The sequence below is a fragment of the Pelodiscus sinensis genome, chromosome 7 (assembly GCF_049634645.1).
Source record: "Pelodiscus sinensis isolate JC-2024 chromosome 7, ASM4963464v1, whole genome shotgun sequence".
In the NCBI taxonomy this organism is placed as follows: Eukaryota; Metazoa; Chordata; order Testudines; family Trionychidae; genus Pelodiscus; species Pelodiscus sinensis.
Window position 1 is genome coordinate 15,267,266 of NC_134717.1, and position 16,783 is coordinate 15,284,048.

Sequence of the window (16,783 nt, forward strand, 5' to 3'; positions counted from 1 at the left end):
TTAGATCAATAGAATGGGGTTCCACAAAGTGCTGACTGAAATTCCCTCGAGCAGTGGTCTGTTGCTTACTTCTCTGGTAATGTCATTCATTCCTGTCCTTTAGTTTCTTTTATGCAATCATTAATCCTTTGTAGTATGTAATCCTCTTCACTGACCAGCTGATTAACAAAATGTAGTTCTTAACACTGCCCCTGGGCTGTTGACTGCTAATGCAAGTATCCATGATGCCCCATGAGGAGGTTTTCTAGCATCTTTTTGCCCTCCGGTTTCAATTAAATAACAGAGTTTACCAAAATAAATGTGAGAATATTAAATATATAGACAGATGCCTCTATTACACTTTTCAATAGAACAGGTGGTAACTATACCACGGAGTATGCTCAATGAACCTTTCTTAAATATTTAAAACTATTCAGAAATTCCCATGACAGTTCAGAATATGAACTGAACTTTGTATTATTGTAAGGTCTGTAGTAAAAACACTTATGACCACCCCATCTCTGGAACATAATAAGTGATTGCAGTCATCCACTTCTGCTATTAGAGACAGTATTCCCCGAGGCTCCTAATAACTATTCAAGGCCTTCGGTACCCTACTGCTAGTACCGTCTGATATAGTTCCCTTGCCAGGCATTTTTCTCCTTGCTTTCTTTCTAATCCTTATGTTCATTCTGAAAACTTACTGTATTTTAGAAATCCAATTTTCTAATTTAATTTGTGTAACTGATGTGCTATGAGAACAACAAAAGCAAACCAATATCACAAGTTAGGTACCCCCAATGGAACCAGACTGTTTTCCTGTAGCTGTTTGCTTTCTTTTGTTAACATAGACACATGCTGAAGTTTTCTTTATTGCCTTCCCACAGGCTTAAGACCTGATTTTAAATTCACTTATCCTGGCACTGACAACGTTGGAGTTAGTTCTGACTCTCACTGGATTGAAATCCAATTCCTGGCCTCTCTACTTAAGTACATAATAGTTTTGTGGATGGCTATCCATGGCACTAGCAAAAACACAGCACTCGTATTATTCTTGAATTTGCCATCTAGATTACTATTTTATTCAAAAGAAGCTGAGATTTGAGCAGGATTTTGTGCAAAGCTAAACTAAGAAAAACCAGGAGACTGTGCAAAAGATTAGGAATAGGAATTGGGAATTGAGAAAAGAAATCAATCAGATAAGGAACATCTTGAAAGAAGCCCACAAATCGAAAATCACGTAATGTTCTGCAAGTGTGGAGGTATATAGGACTACAGTTTACTTTTGTTAACCTGCAGCTGTCACTACTTTTATATTTTAAATAAATTAGTCATTAATGTGGTGAACTCTTTTTATACCTTGAAGAGCAGTATATTATCTCAGAATGTATCATCCCAATACATTTAATTTAGTATACATATGTGGTAAGTTCAATTAAAAAAAAAACCCTACTTAAAACTCCCCCCCAAAAAACCGTACATTTGCATTTACATAAGTTAAAAACATCTCAATATGAATCAGTTACAGCTGAGATTCTTGTATAAAGAAGAGGAGAATCCAGTTTTCTGCTTAAAATGGTTTTCTTTATGAGGCCCAAGCAAACTGTAAAAAGAGCTATCTGCTGTTTTGAACGGATAGAGGAACATATTCAAACATTTCAAGGTGTCTTCCTATTTTACAGATAAGCCAATATCCACACATACAAACTGCTAAATATCTTCTCTACTGTTATCACTCTCTATTTTATATCTATTTTAATAGAAAATAGTTGGATGGGTTTTTTGGTACAACTTTTCAGAAAAGGAGTGTCATGCTGTCGTGGTCTGATACATGCCAGAAACTTCTTTAAGCTTCTGCGAAAAGAAAACTAAATCCCTTCTTAATTTATGGCCAGGAAGCAGGAAAATCCCTGATGTTTGAATAAGAGTCTGCTCTGATGGGTTTCATCTTACAACTGTGAACTTGTAGTCTATCATGAAAATAAGATCAATAGCATCTACGACTGGATAGTAGAGTTTGTTGGCAGAAATAACATTGAAAAACAGATGGGTGAAGATGACACTGATGAGAAGCCAGGTGCTTTTGAAGAGAAGAGCAGGATATAAGAGGAAAAGGAGGATGTTAGATTGTAGTGAGTCAAAGATAAACATCCCCTGCAAAAACCTTCACAGGCATATAGGGGATGACTTTATGAGCTATTTGAGCAGTACCACACTCACCCGGCACCTTAAGAACAGCCAAATGCATTTTGATCATGGCAGACGTGAAAAGTGACTGCACCATCTATCCCAACCTCCTGCATACGCATTTGTGTACTAGCCTTCACAGGGGAAGATGAGGGAGCATCCATTTTTTTTGCCCTTTTTTATTGCTTTCCAACAGCACTGCAGAGTATTGCAAATACTATGACAGGGAATAGGCAATAAAAACAATATATATTGCCACACAAACTTTATTCATCTTACTTCCCATCTTAGTACATGAAAAACATTGGTACCAGAAAACATTAAAATGTCTCATTCTGGTTAGATATTTGTGTTACAGTGGTTCTGAGAGGTTCAACTAAGATAAGGGCACTGCAGTGCTGGGTGCTATGCAGAAATGTAGTGAGAGGGAGTATCAAATCCAGAGAGTTTACAAATCTACTCAGACAATTCAGACTAGAGATGTAAGCAAGTAGTCGACTACCCAATAAGTCTAAACTGATCAGGTAGTCGAGTCAATTACTTGACTATCCGCTTTCCCCCTCTCTCTTGCTGCCTCTGATACAGAGGCAGCAAGGGAGGGGGAAAACAGGATATGGTCCTGTGGGAAGCACACCTTATTTGCATCAGCCGGTCTGGCCACAAGCAGAGACTTGCCCCTTTTCACAGCCAGCCCTGGCCACAATGAACAGCAGCCTATCAGCTCAATCAGGTCTCACACTGGTCCAGGACCACTGTGTCTCTTCATTTTAAATGTCATAAGAGCTGCCCTGCTCTTACGACATTTAAAATGCAAATAAAAACCAACTGCAGTGGTCCTGGCTCTGTCCCGGCTCACACCAATCCAGGACCTATCCCCTCTGCCACTCTGCAGTTTAAATGTAGTAGGAGCCGAGCTACCTGTGCACCCAGTTTCTACTACATTTAAACTGCAGAGCTCCAGCAGGGTCGTTCCTGGACTGCCATGAACGGGACAAAGCACCTTCCCTTATTGACTATTCAAATCAAATTGTATCGACTACGTGATTCAATAACCTGTCTCAACATCCTTAATTCAAACAAGGGATGACAAAAAATTAAGCATCATAACTCCCATTTTACAAATGGGGATGTTAAGCACACAGTGAACAAGTTACTTGTTCAAGGCCACATTGGAAGACCGTGGCAAGGTCAGGACTGAACTCAGAATGTCTGAACCCAAGCCCAGGAACTTAACAAGACACAACCCTTCCTCTCTTTTTCTTACATCAGGAATTTCTTATATGTTAATTTTTATTGGTAATTCTTTCATTATAAAAATGGAGCACAAGCCAGAGGTGAAGCATTGGAATTGCTAGTTTAATTCTGCGCATTAACTCCAGACACACAACTATTCCTATTATCAACAAGACTACTACCAGAAAAGCCATAGAATCAAATCTTGCCTCACACACTAGAGCTCACGAAACACCGGTAAAGAAGCTGTCTCACCTCATTTAATAGGATAGATGTTTAAGCTCTCATTACACAGTGCTCAAAAACTGTTGCTAAGTATTGGAGATGCACCAAAAGCAGCAAAAGTACCTTTCAGTACCAATTTATGCTCCTTTAAGCATGAAAACATTGATTACCATAGGGAACAATAAGAACCAAATAGAATGCTTATATGGCAAGAATTTTATAGCCTTGTCTAACTCTAACCTTCCAGCGACATTCTCTCCTGCTGGAGGTGGACATGAGCACTGGAATTTTGGATTGGATCCAGATCTAAAATCTTCTCAAGTCCTGCAGTTCTTTATCTTGGGACCAGGCTGGAACTCAAGTTTTGAGTGAAAGACCAGAGGAGACCGAATATTTTGTCTGAATCAGATCCACTATCTCATTAGTTTTTAACATGCAAAAAAAAGCGTTTTTCCTTTTGATGATTGAATATTTAATATGAACAGACCCTGTCTAGTCAGAAGCAGCCAGAAAAGTTTGCAAAGTTGCAAGCAAACGGAATTCTCAAAAGGAAAAGCCACACATACCTATCTTATCTAGCTTCTCTCCAAGCATAGGTGCTAACCTACAGAACTTCTCTTGAACCTTGGTTCCCTCAATCCCAGACACACAGCCCAAGGCCTCATACATCTTGCTTTGAGTTAAAAGAGCCACTAGATACCATAGCTAAGCAAAAGTTACTCTGAATCTCTTTGAAAGGTTGAGGCATTTTACATCAGGATGACTCCACAGAAGTGCTCTGTATCCCAATAAAGGATCCCAGTTTGATATAAAGATTATGAATAACAATTCCCAGTTATCACTTCAAGGGTTGACAGGTTCTTGTCCTGAGATCAAGACCAGTCAGATTCATATTAAAATTTCTATCTCATTGACAACCCTGATGTGCACAAGTGCTACACTCACACTACCGAAACATCTTTATATTTACAGAATGATTAATACATTTACTAAAGTTACTCAGCAAGGCAGATAGAGATAATACAGAAAGTACATCTGGACAGCCATATTCACACCATCCCTTGCAGGACAACTTGAAATGTTAGCCCTTATTTTCCTCATTACCATCAGCTTCATCTTCATCAGTGCATGTCATTCTGAGTCTCTACTCCTGCTGCCCCGAGATGCCACTTTTATACTATGTTACACTGACTTTACCACGTCTAATGTATAAACAAAATGGGTTTGTCTCCTCTTCCTTACTTCTCTTTCCTCCCTTTACCAATGTTGAGATGCCCTTTTTCTATAGGTTAGTACAGACTGAACCTCCGAAATCCAGAACTTTGTGGTCCAGCAACATTCATGGTCTGGCAGGCCTAAGGGCATTGCTAGGCAAGAGAGCACCATTCCCTAGGGCTGTGTCTAGATTGGCCAGTTTTTCCGGAAAATCAGCCACTTTTCCAGAAAAACTTGCCAGCTGTCTACACTGGCCGCTTGAATTTCCACAAAAGCACTGACTTCCTACTGTAAGAAATCAGTGCTTTTTGCGGAAATACTATGCTGCTCCCATTCGGGCAAAAGGGCCAGTGTAGACAGCTTGGATTTGTTTTCCGCAAAAAAGCCCCAATCGTGAAAATGGCGATCGGGGCTTTTTTGCTGAAAAGCGTGTCTAGATTGGCACGGATGCTTTTCCACAAAAAGTGCTTTTGCAGAAAAGCTTCCGTGCCAATCTAGACACTGTTTTCCGAAAATGCTTGTAATGGAAAACTTTTCCGGTAAAAGCATTTCCAGAAAATCATGCCATTCTAGACGTAGCCTAAGAGTGCAAGCCGGTTAGGAGTCCCACAGTGGGAATCCCCACCATCAGGACCAGCGAGCTCCATCCCAAGGAGCCCTAGCCACACAGGACAGCAGCAGGGTAGCAGGGGAGCCCCATCTCTAGAAAGACCCAGCTGGGAGGGACAAAAGCGAGGCCATGGTGACTGGGGAGCTCTGTCTTTGGAGAGCCCCACCTGGCTGATAGCAGCATGCTGGAACCCAAACCCTATAGCATCAGGGCTGGAACCCAGGAGCAGTGGGGCTGAAGCGGAGCTAGCCGGGAGGGAGCCAGTATCCTGGGAGTCCAGTGGCAAGGGACCTCTGTTGGTCCAGCAAATTCCCTTCTTCAAGATGGGTCAGATCCTAAGGGTGCTAGACCAGGGAGGTCCAACCTATATATTTATGATTTCACCCCATTATCATATACATCAATTCATTGCCATGGCATCTTTGCAGTTGGATATTCCATCCAAAACCTTCAAACAGTGGTGATTATCAGATCATGTTCTGTGATTTGGCTGATGTTGTTATAGACAAAACTCTGCCTTACATTCAACTTCCAGTTCCCCATAACTTATAGGCTTAAGTAAGTTTATCTATGCCAAAGTTTATAGGCCTCAAGTGTCATGTCAACTGCCAAAGCCAATGATTCATCATAGAATCTCAGAGTACTAGAACTGGAAGGGACCCCGAGAGGTCATCAAGTCCAAACCTCTGCACTCACAGCAGGACCAAGCTTCATCCAGATCATCGCTGATAGATGTCTATACAACCTACTCTTAAATATCTCCAGTGATAGAGATTCCACAACTTCCCTAGGCAATTTATTCCAATGTTTAACCACCCTGACGGTTAAGAAGTATTATCTAATGTCCAACATAAACGTCCCTTGCTACAACTTAAGCCCATTGCTTCTTGTATCATCAGAAGCCAAGGAGAACAATTTTTTCCCTTCTCTTGAAACACCCTTTTAGATACCTGAAAACTGCTATCATTCTTCTATTTTCTAAACTAAACAAGCCCAGTTCTTTCAGCCTTCCCTCATAGCTCATGTTCTCTACATTTTTAATCATTTTTGTTGCTCTTCTCTGGACTACCTCCAATTATTCCACAGCTTTCTTGAAATGTGGTGCCCAGAACTGGACACAATAGTTCAACTAAGGCCTAATAAGCACAGAGTAGAGTGGAAGAATGACGTCTCATGTCTTGCTCACAACATTCCTGTTAATGACTCCAGAATAATGTTTGCTTTTTTTGCAACAGCATCACACTGTTAACTCATATTTAGCTTGTGGCTCAGTATGACTTCTAGATCCTTTTCTGCAGTACTTCTTCCTAGACAGTTGCTTCCCATTCTGTATATGTGAAACTGGTTGTTCTTTCCGAAGTGGAGTACTTTGCATTTGTCCTTATTAAACTTCACCCTATTTGCCTCAGACCATTTCTCCAGTTTGTCCTGATCATTTTGAATTTTGACCCTATCTTCCATAGCAGTTGCAATCCCTCCTAGCTTGGTATCATCTGCAAACTTAAGCATACTCTCTATGCCAATATTTCCATTGTTGATGAAGATATTGAACAGAACCAGTCCCAAAACAGATCCTTACTGAGACCCACTTGTTATGGCCTTCAGGCATGACTGAACAGTTAATAACTGCTCTCTGAGAGCAGTTATCCAGCCAGTTGTGCACCTACCTTATAGTCACCTCATCTAGGTTGTATTTCCCTAGTTTATTGATGAGATACAACCCTGTAGGTTCCCTGCATTACTGCTGCATAAAATAAAGCAGAATATACTGCAAAACAGTGAATATAGTAAAGATAGGCTGACCTACTGGGCTATACCAGGATCTCCCTCCCTGTTACAGAAGTAAATCAGAAAGGGTCCATGTATTCTAAGGGTTTAAGGATTTTGGTAGAAGGGTGGTAGAGGAGGTATTTTATGTTACATCTCAGAGCAGGCAAGGAAGGCACAAAGAAACCTTCCAGCTTGAATAAAAATGTGACCAACTGACTCAAAGGAGTGGAAAAAAGTTGTATCCATCCATTATGGATCCTCTTCTCCTGAGCCATGAGAGTTCTGGGTTTAGAAGCTCTGGAGGGGTAGTTGAGTTAGTTTGTAACTGGAAAAACTTAAACAAGTATCAGAGGGGTAGCCGTGTTAGTCTGAATCTGCAAAAGCGACGAGGAGTCCTGTGGCACCTTATAGACTAACTGAAGTGTAGGAGCATAAGCTTTCGTGGGCAAAGACCCACTTCGTCAGATGCATCTGACGAAGTGGGTCTTTGCCCACGAAAGCTTATGCTCCTACACTTCAGTTAGTCTATAAGGTGCCACAGGACTCCTTGTCGCTTTTTTTAAAAAACAAGGAGTCTAGAAACACTTTAAAGACTAAACATGTAGATGGTATCATGAGCTTTCGTGGGTACAACCCACTTCTTCAGATGAATGGCTTATTACAAGTACAGTTCCAAAATAAATAGGGGAGAAGGGCATGTGACCACCTATTCTGTGGCTTTTGCCATTAAAGGTCAAACAAAAGAACATTTCTAGACCAATACTCAATCTATAAGGAATGTCAAGGTCAACCCCTTACCAATACTACTGAACAAGAAGGGCTGCTCTACTTTTTGGTGCTCAGGAGAATGCAACTCTGCAAGCTGGTCAGTTTTTAGTATCATATTCATCCAGACTTTTTCTGAATTAAATTTATAATTGGCTTACATGGGCAGCTTTTTCTCTTGGTCCTTTGGGGTAACACTTAGGCCTCTTTTCTTAGGAGCCTTTCTTTAGCTTTATCCTTCATACTTCCTATTTGTTTTAATCTAATTATTAAAAGTACCTATCGTGTGGCATGTTTTTCCACAGACATTAAAGAAAAGGCAGTCCCAAAATAAGGAGATACCTCACAACATTGTCAAGGAAGAGAATCATAAGAAGTTGCCATCATCAGCAATGAAAACATAACCTTTCCAATCCATCTCCCCTTCTTTTTCTTTTCTTTTTTTAATCTAAAATGCTAATTTCCTCATTTGTAAAAGGCTCATAAAATACAATCAGAATATCAAAGAAGCCTTTAAAATATTGCCACATTAAAAAAGCAGAAGATAAATAACTCATCTTTTGTCCTGCCTACCCCCACATAAAGTTTGTTTATTAGTTTATTTTTATATTGGCAAAAAACATCAACTTTAATTAAGAGGACTAGAGATATCCAGTGAGCTATTTACTTGGAGGGGTTCTGGCTCAGATCCTCCAAGCTAGCAGATGTCAGGAGGAGGACAGAACTGGCATTAATAAATGTTTGTAGATCCCCAATTCTGTGGTGAGTTAGAGCAGCCTGAAGGCTGGTCTACCTTATGTTACTGCTAAAAGACCACTCCAGCAGCTGGGGATCTACCAGGCACAAGACTACACTGAATACTTTGGACATTTTATCCCTTACTTCAGAAAAGGAAAGAGTGTGAAGAAGGAAGCAGAGAGGAGAAGAGCATAGAGTACAGAGAGAATGAGGCCAAAGATAAAGGGACAATGAGAAAGTCAGAACTGTTTGGGGGTAGACAGAGAATGAGAAACAGAAAAAAGTATTTAAACTCACACTTGTGAAAAGCAGCCTGCTCATGTCACTGACTGTCCACACCTGTGAAGATTCAGGGAAGAGGGTTCTAATTGGACCTTCATCCCTGTCGCTGATGCTGCTTTCAATCATTACTGGGAAAGACCCTGAGGCTGCCAAGGGTTGGCTCTGCCCCCAGAAAGGCCTGTGTTCCTTTCCTAGATAAGTGTTTCTCACTCTTTTCAGGTTGGCAAATCCTAATTTAGAGTAAAAAATATTCACAGCCCCTTCCATTTACTATAAACGCAACAGGACAAAATGCATAAGTGATAAACCTATATCCCATAATTACGATTCAAAATAGTACATGTGACCTTACAAAACAATGAGTAGACATGTGGCACTTTAGAGACTAACAAAGGTATAGGATCAGGAGCTTTTGTAGGTAAAACCCACTTCATCAGATGATTGTAGTGGAAAGACAGATTCTAAAATATATATAACAGCAAAAGCAGTTACCCGTCAAATGTAGGACCTTTGTTAATTAAGCAGGCTATGTGTATCCCATTCATAGTTATTGATGTGAAATGCAAATGTCATGAGAAATTGCCTTTGTAGTGTGTTATCCAGTTAATATCTTTATTCAAGCCTAGAGAGACAGTGTCAAATATGCAAATGAACTCCAGGTTAGCAGCCTCAAATTGGGTGGTGATATTCCTTTGTAGAAGAATTTAAATCCATTACAGAATGCCCAGGGGGGTTAAAATATTCCTGTACAGATGTGTGTGCATTACCATTTCTGATGTCTGATTTGTGTCCATTTATCCTTTGTCATAGAGACTGTCCAGTTTGGCCAATATACATCCTCGCCTATAAACAACCCACCCCCCCAACCTGAAGCAAACACTTGCCAGCAGCTACATATCACACCTCAGATACACTCACCCAGGACTAACATGGAACAGGTGACAGTATGTCTTTTAAACCCAGGACTCTCAGAATAACGTGGCTACCACCTGAGACATATGACCTTACAAACGTTGAAGATTTTGGCTGCCCTAAAGTTACAGTGGAGATTATTTCCTTGGCTGTGTGACGGATCAGGGCAGGTCTGGGCACAGCTAAGGGCATCTGCTCAGGGCGAATTGCTCAAACTTGGGGCTCCTTATTGCCCCTGACTGGAGGCCCTTCCCAAATAGGCCACAAACCAGTCGCACCGAGGACTTTAGCTGCCAGTCTGGCCAGCCAGAAACCTCACGAGCAAAACCCCTGTGACATCCCAGCTCTCCCTGTGCCCCAGTCAGCCCCGGGGCTAGCACACAGGTGAGGGGTTATAGAACCCAATCTCACCTACCCCGGACGGGTTCTTCCGGTCCCAAGAAACCAGCCACAGGTCCCGATCAATTTACAGTCTGGATCTTACCCACAAGACCACACTGAGCCAATCCTTTAGAATCTACAATCTAAAGGTTTATTACTAAAAGAAAGAAAAGCATGAGAGTAAGGTTGTTAAAGGATAATACATTACATGCATCAAATCACCAAGTCTCGAAACAGGCTCATAGCAGAGATGTTATAACTGCTGGCTTAACATCCTATGTCAGTGTACATCCTATGTCAGGACGGGTCCACAGTTCTTTCCAGCTTGTGGTTCCCTGCAAGGCTGCCTCTGGGATCAAGAGCTGAGCTGAAGACAAGATGGAGGGTGCCACATGGCACTTATATACCTCTCCTGGCATCCTCCTGGCCAGAGAAGGTCACATGGTCCAATGACTATCCCTGTGTCCCATGCTGGCAGCCCTTGCTGGTTTGCAGGTATCACATTCCCGAGGTTTGTATTGGCACCTACAGCTTCATTGTCTCCTTGCTAATTTGCATAGTCATTGGCTGAGCATTCCTTGCCCATTGCTCTGCCTCAGACAGAGAATTTTCCAGAATCCCTACAGAATACATGTTTATAACTCCACATACGGATATCATACAAGAACATGCATAGCACATGAATAGCATATACAGAACCAGTAGAACAGAAGCTTTCATGTGACATGTCACATGGCCCCCTTTGTATACACTTTGGGGCAAATACCGTCCCCCTTCTTGGGTGCAGCAGTGATCTGGCTGCTCCTCTTAAAATCCAGTAATGTGACAGGCTTTAGAGTTTTAATAAAACTTTCTGTGTGTTGTGACCTCCCATTCCCAATGCCTTTCATGACTTCCCCAGAGGCTCATGACCAATGAATTTTGAAACTTGACCTAGTCTGTAGGTCCAGTACAACTGGCTGCTATTTTAGGAACCACCATAATCTAGCCCTAAGCCTATATCCAGATAGCTTCTTGATGCATCAACCTCAATTAATGCACATGATTCAGTAATGGTAAATCAGCAGCAAGGTATATGAAAAAGAACTGAGCCAGTGGAGGCTGCTTAACTGAGTTTATAAACCTGTTTTTTCCGTATCAAAGATAAATTACACTGTGTGAGCACATTCACTAAATGTACTTACTCTACTTCTAGCCCTCCTACCTACCTTCAAAAAGTAGAATAGAAAAACATAAATCAAAGTCTTAGCACATATCTTTCCCCAACTCAAAAAACATACCATCACTACTTTTAAAATCCACAAATCCCACTGTACAAATAAGAACGTGGCCCAGCAATCAGCATTTCTGAAGTAAATACAAATAGTAACTTGCATTTATCCAGCACCTTTCATCCCAAAGGATCCCAAAGCAATTTACACTCTCTCTATATTGCCTGGCTGGTATGCGGGAAGCTGTGGTGAAGACTTGAGATAAATAGGACTATTAGACCTACTGATGTTATGTGTTCACTGGCACAGAGAAGGGCCTGTTATAGAGTAATGCATTTTAGAACACTCCACACCCCATAGGTGTTTGTAATTAAAAAATTTAAGAAGTGACAGATCATAAAAGTTTTGAAACAACTTTTATCTGACTATTCCAAAATTTAAAGTATTCAAAATCTATACTGGGATCTTCTGTTTTGTGCATTGAATTGGAGGAGAATTTGCTACAAGTCTGCATTGAGCCTAAGGCATCTGGAGTGCATATCAGAACATATGGTTCTTAGGATCCCTGGTCAACAGGCATTCTTTGGGCTCAGAAGGGAAGAAAAATTAACGACATCGCTTCTTAAGTATAATAGAGTCACTTTGGAAATGTGTTTCCATTTCAGCTGCCTTTACAAGATATTTAAATTACACTGCTGTATGCAACTGCAGCATTAGCTGGAGTTGCTGTTATTTATGGAAGTGTCAAAAGAGAAGAGTCTGGGTGGTTTTTTTCTTCCCTCCTCCCTGTTCCTCATGTGATGATGCGTGGCCCCCAAAGGTACTCAGGTCTCTGCTGAATTATTCAACACAATTTAGTGCTGAGATGGGACAGGGTTTTTGTTACATTGTATCATTGTGATTCATTTTTGTTCATTGTTTTTGTTAGAGGACATTTTTTTTAAATGAAGAAATGGATGCAAAGCCCACAACATCAGAAATAATGATTTACTCGAGTTCACACATTGCTTAACTGTCATCAAAGTAGAAAGCAAAACATTCTAACAACACAGAAATGACTGACCTGACACTGATGGCTTTGAACTACATTCTGAAGCTAAAAAGGGAAAAACAATTTATTTTCTGCTCATGTTTGTATGGCCTCAGTTTTGGAAACTGTGCCAATCAGAGGTGGCAAATCAGCATAGCTTAATTGAAAAAAAACTAGCCATTGGAACTAAGCCAGTTTACACCAGCTGAAAACCTGGCCCAGCAGGCATTACCAGCTGCTTTTGTATATCATTCATCCCCATTCCTGACACAAATTTACCATCATCTAATTTACCACTAACCTGGCCCCATAAACATCATTTCAGAGCATCTTCAAGGTAACAAGCTGTCTTGTTCTGACTCCAGCCATCAACATCTCATTTGCTTTTTGGTTGATGGTAGCAGGCAATCTGTCAAAGCCTGAACTTTGTCCGTGAGGCAGTACAGTCAACCCCAATCCATAGTATACCTGAGATAGATTTCCTCTCTCTGACTAGCTTGTCCACTCTCTGTCTAGCTTGTCCACTCAAGCTCATCTGAGGAAGTGGGTTTTCCCCATGAAAGCTCATGATACTATATATTTGTTAGTCTCTAAGTTGCCACAGGACTAGTCACTTTTAAAATACCAAGAGGAAATGTCAGGGCTTGATTCAATCCTACCCAACCATAACATCAGAAGACCTGACTCTGACTTCAATTATACTATAGGGAGTCAGGAGTAGGTCCACTGACAGCAACAAAATCGCATTCGTGTTATGGGTGTGGGTTTTATTGAGCTTAATTCTATGGCAACTGACTTTGAAACAACTTACAAGGCTGTGAAATAATTAACTGCCATGCTAAACAAAGTATGGCAACTGCTTATACAAGAAATTTAGCTTAAATTAATATATTAGTCCCAAATATGAGAACTGCTGGATATAACAAACTTTGACCCTTCACAGGCACAGGAACCTAGAGGGGTGGGGAAGGGTGATAAAACCCCAAGGTTTTAGCCAGGGCTGTATTACTGGCTGCAACTCACTCTCTCTCCTGTGCTGCGGTTCCAGTTGCCAGCTCTGCTCCTAGCCCCAAGTCCACTCCAGCTTTGTGGGGGGAGCAGACAGGAGTAAGAGCAGACTTTCAACACCCCAATTACTAAAAGTGTTCCTGCACCACTGGGGTAAACAGCTTTCCAGTTTATTGTAAAGTGTTTCCCCAAGTAATCCTCTTCCATTTACTGTTAACTTTGTTTCCAGATTTACACAATTAATTGGGGTAGTTTTCTAAGACCTACATTTTAAACCACTTAGTTAATAAGGAATGAGTGTTTAATGGCTATTCCTCTCAGAGTATTTAATTTAATGGGAGAACTTGCAAGAAAAGGAAGCAAGGAAAATTGATTTGGTATGTAACAGCCTGCAACAGAAAAAAGAAATGTCTGGGAAATAGCATATGTATCTATTTATTATTCAAATGTATAAAGCATCCAAAGCCAGAACTCAGGGTGCTGTCATCATTATTATAAAATATACCATTTATTAGACCAAAGAGACATCTTCATCTACTGAAACAAAAGTCTGCTCTTCCATCCCATCCTGAAACACTTGTAAACACTCCCTTCCCACACTGCCTCATAAAAAATCCTGGAAAAACCAAGCGGATTTGCCTTGTAATTTGTCCGAAATCCAGGCTCTAGCAAACCAAGAAAGTGAAAGTGATGCCACACAAAAGTGAAAACAAGGATTGAGACAGTCAGGTTTCCTTGGTAGAAAAAGTTAATATTGATAAGTAATAAAATCAATAATAATACTATTTATACAGTAGTGCCTGGTGGCCTTAAATGGTATCCGAGCCTCTATTATTCACGTTTAACCTCACTAGTTCAGTACTCTTCTGTCCAGCAACACTGTGGTCTGGCATGATGTTAGTTAGCTGGATGTCCACTTATCATAGGTGTGGCCAAGTTTCCCACAGTCTCATCAAGTTTGTTTACGGCCACCAGTCACTCAGGGTTCTGTACTGTTATTCAGCTCTAATTTACCCTTAAATGTCTTCTAAGAGCCCAGTAAGTGTTGGTAATGCTGCTAGACAACATTGACCTCCCGTGGTTTGACAAACTCTCTGGTTTGGATTAGTGCCAGACTAGAAAAGTTCAATGCACAGACTAGAAATGTTCTGCACTGACTGACACAGTTCAGGGTGCCTGAACCTGTTTTCTCCCTTCATGGTCCAGCATGGTCCATTTTTAGATTGCCAACTCCGCAGCAAACTGGGAGGAGATACACATCTGTTTAATCCATGACTGGGGTTTTTCCTCAGCTGAACAGTTCCCTGTTTACACTGGGAACTCCCTGACAAGCCAGACTGCCTAAATAGGCCTGCACCTGCATCTTGCTTTCTCTTCTGAGGATATAAAGAGTTGTCATATCCCACAATTGCAAGTTACTAAGTAGCTCTTTCTAAGCAAGCACATTTATTCTGAAGATGAAAGAATTACAGAAAAAAATATATAAAAAAATCAAACAACTGCCACACGTGCTAATAAGCATACTGGAGATGACCTCCCTGGCAACTCCAGCAATGGTTCTGAGAGAAGTGAGTCTTAGTCCTCAAATAGGGGTTTCTCCAATTTACAAGTTTGCAACAGCTTTTGTTCGGAACCAGGACCACTATTCATAGTTCATTCTTTCTTTTATGCAGTTAGGGCCCTTGACCTGACCTGATGTAAAAGGTGATCAGCAGACAATTTTTGTACCCTGAGGAGCTTACAGACTAAGCCCTGTGTTTGAAAGCCAGTACCTAGTTAGCGACAATAAAGGAGTGGTAAGAAAAACAGGCAGGTTTGAACTCAGTGAAAGAACTAGGAACTGACATTCAAACAGAACATTCAGTACAGATAGCAATGTCCTCATCTTTCCCCCAAGGAATCTGTTGTGATTGCTCTAAGGAGATTTGGCACATAAGCACAGAAACGAGGAATGTGGAGGTGCTGCAGCACTCCCAGGTAGCCAGCCTCAGTCCCAGGGACCGAACTGCAGCCCTGCACACGCTCCCGGGGCCCTGCTGCCAGTTCCACCCCGAAGTTCCAGCTGTTGCTCCATGCATAGGGATCTGCTGGTGGCCCTGCACACCGGGGGGGACGACACACTGGTTCAGCCTCATGCACTGGGGGACAGGGCTCTGCTGCCAGCCCCACGCCTTGAGTCCTGGCTGCTGCCTCACACACACGGGGCTCTGCTCCCAGCCTCAGCTGGGTGGGGCAGAGGGCAGGCATAAGGCAAGATGTCAGTACCCCCACTCTTAAAAATGTTCCTGCCCCACTGATTTAACGTCATCATAATAAATAAATATGCAATAGCATATTGTTTTGGCTCAATTTGCCTAACACCTATTTAGAACACTCAATATGCCCCAAAGAACAACAAACGTGGCAATCTAATTATACATACATTATAACCAGTGTGTGTTTATAAAGAAAGCTAAATCGAAGAATATTCCTTGCCTTTTCATATTAGTTTTTTTTTCCATCACATGAATATACCTCACTTGGCCAAACTAGCTACTGAAAGCAAAGATAATAGAATCCCACAGGTGCCAACCACAAAACCAAATGTTGTTGTGGGTATGCGTTAGCTCACTCAGGAATTTAAATTAATAGAGGGATGGGGAAACACAAAGTCAAGCTAATCTGTTTAAACAGAAGTACCCACAAAATCTGAACTGAAGGATAGTACCACCAGCAGGGATGCACCTCCAGCCTAAGTTAGTCTGAATGTTTTTAAGATAGACATAGAAAAATACATCCTCAAATATGTACAGAACACAGTTAATATTTATGAAAAACAATGTGCTTGTTTGAAAGACCCAGGGCTACATCTTGTTTAAAGAGGGAAGGAAAGAGAAAAGAAGCCATTTACCATCTCCTTGCCAAGTAACAGAAGGTGGATCCCACCACAGACTTCCAAAGAAGACTAGGAGGGACCAGCTAAATGCTGGGCAATAGAGGAGATTTGCTGTTTAAGACTGAATTCAGCCTCTCAGATAAGCTAGTGAGCACATCGCAGTTCAAGGAATAAAAGGAGTCCTAAAGCATGTTTTCCTAACCTGACGTTATGAATCTTGCCCAGGTCAGGCAGAGTCCTTGTGCAAAGGACACAGCGAGCAATGTGTTTCCTTACACTTGCTGCAGTAGCTAGATCAAGATTTAGCCTCTAGCATATTAAAAGTCATTCAGACTTCAAAATTTACATAATCACTTGTAATT

At 41.2% G+C, this 16,783-nt stretch overlaps 1 long non-coding RNA gene across 1 annotated transcript in view; it reads right to left on the reverse strand.

Moving 5' to 3' along the window:
* The window catches only part of LOC142830287 (uncharacterized), a 379,086-nt gene that overhangs the window by 228,217 nt on the left and 134,086 nt on the right, over positions 1–16,783 (reverse strand). The gene's annotated exons all lie outside the window — the stretch shown is intronic.